Source organism: Gopherus flavomarginatus (assembly GCF_025201925.1).
Source record: "Gopherus flavomarginatus isolate rGopFla2 chromosome 11 unlocalized genomic scaffold, rGopFla2.mat.asm SUPER_11_unloc_1, whole genome shotgun sequence".
In the NCBI taxonomy this organism is placed as follows: domain Eukaryota; kingdom Metazoa; phylum Chordata; order Testudines; family Testudinidae; genus Gopherus; species Gopherus flavomarginatus.
Genome location: NW_026114602.1, coordinates 783,655 through 789,654, shown reverse-complemented (window position 1 = coordinate 789,654; position 6,000 = coordinate 783,655).

The following is a 6,000-nucleotide window of genomic DNA, read 5'->3' as shown; positions in this document are numbered from 1 at the left end:
TGATGGCTGTGGAGGGAAGGGCAAAGACAGTGTGGGAATTACAGTGACAGAGGGAGTGGCCCTGATTTCCTGCAACAATATAATGTGAGTGTCAACAATGCACAGCACTCGTTACTGCAATTAACTAAGATTGGTGAGTTATCATATGAATGTAAATAGGTGCAGCTCCCTTAATGTCAATGGAGCTTTATCAGTTTGCATCATCTGAAGACCTGGCCCTATGAAATTGCTTAACAAATTGCTGTGTGAAGGATGGAGCAAAGTACAATCTCAGTTGAACATTTCTAACCAAGATGGATCCCCTATTGCTACAAACAGCAGCCTCTGGACTTGGACAACACTGCCTGATATCCTCTTTTTGTGGAAATACGAGATGGACTTGGCATTGTGTATGACAGTTCGCCTGTAACCAGGGCTGGTGCAAGGATGTTTCACGCCCAAGGCAAAACTTCTACCTTGCGCCATCCCCTATCCCCGAACCCCCCCCCATGAGGCAACCCCCCAGGGGCATCTCCACCTCTCCTCCCTGAGGCTCCTTCCCTGTGGCAGATCCCCACCCTCTGCCCTGAGGTGCCCTCCCCACCCCAACTCACTCCTGTTCCACCTCCACCCCGGGCACGCAGTCGCTGCTTCACTTTTCCCGCCTCCCAGGCTTGAGGCGCCTAAGCTGGGAGGTGGGAGAAGTGAACCAGCCACAGCATGGTTGAGGAGGAAGCAAGGCAGGGGTGAGCTGGGGTGAGGAGTTCCCCTGTGTGCCACCCCTCACCCCTTACTTGCTGCAGGCAGCCCTCTTCGCTCTCCTCAGCCCCAACTCCCTCCGGCTGCCGCGGTCACTGCCATAAAAAATGCTGCCCCCCAAATTCGCCTAGGTTGCCTAAATGGTTGCACCGGCCCTGCCTGTAACAATTTTACTGCAACACCACGTAGATAGCCAGGTGCCTGTAAACGTATTGATTTATGTCTCCGAATACTGACTGCATTTCCATCTCTGTGTACCGATGGGCTAGCAGCAACGCTCTGCTACTTCTCTGCTGTGTCATTTTCCTCTGTTACTTTAAGGGTGTGAGGGTCAGTGGCCATAAGGAGACTTGGGCTTTATTCTTGCTCTGCCACTGACCTGCTCTGTAACTTTGGGCCAGTCTCTTCCCCTCCCTGTGCCTCTGTTTCCCCTCCTTCCACTTCTCTGCCTTGTCTTCTTGTACTGTGAATTCTTTGGCGGATGAGCTGTGTCTTATTATATGTATGTTCACTGCCCCCATTTACAACATTTCTGTTTTACAGGCAGCACTGTGGGACAGCACATACAGCGCTAGAGCAGAATATCTCAGTTCTAATCCCATTGACATCTTCTATGTCCTTGGGCAAGGATAAGAGAGACAGGCTTTGGCTGGGGACTTCAATTCACTGTTCTCTATCTAAGGCGCTAATATGTTTAATACCCATGCTCTTGGCTGCCAACTTTGCTGCTTACTCAGTTTTGCCATTCTACAAGTGTCCCTTTGAAACAGAAATAAACACAGTTGCAATAGAGTGACTGGGCTAAAACTGTACAATTATTGGACTATATCAGTGTTCCTACCCTCGTTGAAATCTACAAGTCCAATCTGGGGTATTCAGACACTTTCAGTTTAAATTATTTCAAAGGAAAACTGGATTTTAAACTGAGACATGTTCCAAGGAAGTCTCTGCTATTCTTGAAAAACAACCTATGTACTGGAAAAGTCAAAACATTTCTTTTCTTTTTTTTAATTCAGTGACAATGTTTCAGTTTTAAGCAGTTTACCTGAAATTGTCCGGTTTTCAATGAACAAAAAGAAAAAAAAGCTTTAGTTTTTACAATTTCTATGAAAAGTCAACTGTTGTCTCCTAGGGGGAAATAGAAAAGACTCTGAAGAGCTCTAAAAATATTTAAATGTAACCCTTCTGCCTCTCTGAGTTAGCAGCAACAGTGGCCGGGTTCAGTACCCAGGAGTTCTCCACTTGTGCCTCTCACCTTACCATGGTGACCATCTACTATGGGACCATCATCTTCACATACGTCAGGCCTCCGAGCATATATTCCTTTGGTTTAGACAAAGTGGTGTCTGTATTCTATTGTGTCATTACCCCACTGCTAAACCCTCTGATCTATACTCTAAGGAATAAAGATGTGAAAAAAAGCCATATGGAAATCTTTTACTAGAATGAGACGATAATATGGAAGAACCACAGTGCTATCTATGAGGGTGTTAAGTAGAATAGGAAATTGGAGTAGATTTTCAAAATTGCCAGAGTGACTTTTAAGATCCTATGACCAATGTTCACTGACTTTCGGTTGGACTCGTTCTCCTAATTTATTTAAGCATTCCTGAGGATTTACCAATATATTTTCAATTGGATTTGTGTTCCTAAATCCCTGTTGTTCTTTTGAAAATCCCAACATTTTATCTTTCAATGGGATAGAAACTATAGTTAGGATTTTGAATGGATCTTAAGAGAACTAACACCATTAGGCTCCTTTGAAAATTCCAGGCAGAACTTGACTACTATTTGACAAATATTTGCTGTTTACTTTGTCAGCTATCTCTCACTCTTATTCATGTTGGGTGGGAACTTAATCCAGGAATGGCTCATTGTAACTGAAGGGACTTAAAGAGAAAGTTGCTAGTCATTGTGAGTATGTCAGTATATAAATACATAGGGATTACCTAGAGACATTCCCCACATCCTTACTCGAGTAAACGTATGGTTGTAGTCATGTCAAAATCTTTTCTTTCTTCTTCTCTTGCTCTATCAATCAAAATATAGACACATCTATCTATCTGTCTATCATTCTCTTCATAAAGTGTAATTGCTCATTGTTCAGAAGTGAATCAATATTTTGATGGAGAAATAAAACGTCATTATTTTTAATCATCATCATCATCAACAGCAGCAGCAGCAGTAGTGGTATTGACTGCATAGAGAAAAAGGTTATCATTTCTCTCAAAGCAAATTGTTGATGGCAGTTTTGCCAGGCCACTTAGATAAACAAGTTGGGTGAAAAGTATTTTCCTTCACATACAGCTCAGAATGTGTTCTAAATAGCAAAATACCATAATAAGAAACAAATGCATGAGATCCTGGGACTGCTGCCACATGTCAATTCTGCAATGGGTTTAAAATTTGGTCAAGAGCATTATGGTCAGGCATCTATCGCTAGCAGTGACAAAACAAGCAAGCAAGCAAGGTTCTACCTACTAGACAACAATGAACTCTACAGCTGAGCCTGCGAAATGACTCATGATCCAGCTCTCACTGAAGTCACTTAAAGTAAATTGAACCTGGATCAGAGTCTTTGTGGGAGTATACAAAAGGACATAAATGATTTAGGAGGACAAATGCCATTGGAAGTAGGAGAGATTGTGCCTATAAATGGCATGCAGGCTTAAGAAAAATCTCACCCCATCTCAATTCCCCCATCTGTCAAATAGAGATAATAGCACTTCCCAACCTTACAGGTAGGTTTGAAGAATAAATAGGTTACAGATTGTGAGATACCCACATACTACAATAATACCATAGATAGAAAAGACAGACTTATGTGGTCCATAAACTTTGTGCTGGTCCTTTGCAATGCACTGAAAGTCATACACAGGCCCTGTGCTCCACTGTTACAAAGTACAATGATTCACACATTGTTATAGTTAATAATGCGATGCTGTTACAAAAAAAAATTAAATTCAATTGCATTAACCAAGGCATAGCGTGCAAGTCATGGGAAGTGATAGTACTGCTCTACTCAGCACTGGTTAAGCCTCAACTGGAGTACTGCGTCCAATTCTGATTACTACTGTATAGAAGTAGATAAACTGGAAAGGATCCAGAGGCAAGCAACAAAAATGATCAAAGTGATGGAAAGCAAGCTATATGAGCAAAGGCTGAAGGAACTGGGTATGCTTAGTTTGGAAAAGAGGAGGTTAAGGGGAACATGATAGCAGTCTTCAAATGCTTGACAAGTTGCCATAAAAAAAAGATGGAGAAAAATTGTTCTTTCTTGCCACAGAGGGCAGGACAAGAGGCAATGAGTTCAAATTATAGCATAGCAGGTTTAGCTTAAATCTCAGGAAAAAATTCATAACTGTAAGAACAGGAGGACAATGGAACAACTGCCTATGGAGGTTGTGGAAATGTCTTCACTGGAGGTTTTCAAAAGGAATCTGGATAGCCATCTGTCTTGGATGGTTAAGACACAACCAATCCCGAATCTTGGCAAGGGGTTATATGAGATGACCTTTGTGGTTCCTTCTAACCCTATTGTTCTATGATTCTATTATTCTATGTCAAGAACAAATATATGCTTCAACTGAAATGCTATACAAAATATATCATCATCATATACCCTCCTGAGATTGAGGCCATCAGCCTTTACTTCTGCTGTGTAGTTGTATGATGTTGTCAGCAGGGACTGAACCCTGGATTTATAAATCTAAAAACATTATACTCTCTTGACTGAGCTGAAGAATGATCATGTGAGTTGAGAAGTAGACTCATATGTCATTCTGCCACAAAAGGAGGACAAAGAGCTTCATCTAGCTGATGTGATCTACAGTACTCTTTTTGTAGCCCTAGTCTTAATTGGGGTGTTTGACGCTTCTCCGTTTACTCCGCTTCTGCCTCTTGTCCACGGTTGAGTTCTGGAGTCAACTGCAGAACAATCGGGAATCGATTTTATTGCGTCTACACTAGACATGATAAATAGAACCCCAATAGATCAATCACTACCCGCCGATCCGGCGGGTAGTGTTGATATTCCCTGTATTATGCACAGAAAGTCCTAAAAGGCTTGTGTCTGCACTCTGCTCTCTCTCCAGAGGCTATAAATAGTGTAATTGCCCATAGTTATGTTACCACACAGCCATTTCACATTTATAGTTCAGGTGAAAGCATTATAGAGGAAACGTCTTAAAACAATAAAAGAACTTACACATATATTAATGAGCTTACCAGAGATCACCTCAACTAAACCTAAGGGTGAGGTAGGAGTCAGCCCTTGAAAGACCACCCAGGATTTTTTCCTATGGTTACAATTTCATAACAGCTTTAGCAAGGGGTGAAAATAATATTAAACTCTTACCAGTACAGGGGCCTGCCTCCGGGCCCCCAGAAGGGGTGGGTCTGGGGGTCAGCCTTCCCTAGCCAGTCCATCCGTGCTCCCTGGCCTGCACTGCTCGGGGCTCCTGTAGAGAATTAAAAGGGCCTGGGGCTCTAGCCGCTGCAGTGGTAGTGGCAGAGGTGGCCATGAGCCTGGGGCCCATTTAAATCGCTAGTCCCGGTGTAGCTGCCCCTTTTGCCTACCCTGTCAATGGCCTGCAGGGAGAGAGGGAAGGGGCAATGATGTACAGGCTGGTACTGGCTTCTTACAGGCTTACTTTCACCCCTGGCTTTTGCTCAGAACAAGAACCTGCATGCATAGGTCAGTCTTTCCTTTATACAACATAGGCCTTTGATCTTCAGATTCTGGGAAGAAGTAAACAGCAGACAATGCTCCCTTCTTCAGGAAGTAGCTTCAAAAGGCTGGGAGGTTGCACAACTAGAGGAGGAAATTTGAAATCACCTCCCCCTAGAGCAGTGGTTCGCAGACTTTTGTACTGGTGACACCTTTCACACAGCAAGCCTCTGAGTGCGACCCCTCCTTATACATTATACGTTTTTTTTATACAGTCAAACCTCGCAATAACGTGCTCTGCCATAAGGAGAAATCACATATAAAGAGATCAGAAGTTAGCTCCCCTTTAAGGCCTAATACCAGTGGTCCCTGTGGAAGTAGAGAAAGAACTGACAGGGATTTGTAGGGGATCTTAATGCAAGACAGTCTCTATTAGCAAGAGTGAGGCTAGTTGTAACCCTAATAACGCAAGATTTGTAGAAACGAGGATTGTGTGAGGCTAGTGGAAAAGAACTGTGTGAGAAGTTGTTTGGACCTTGTGTAGATAATGCATAGATAATACGAAAAGTAGACTGGAGTCTCTTAAGTGAGAA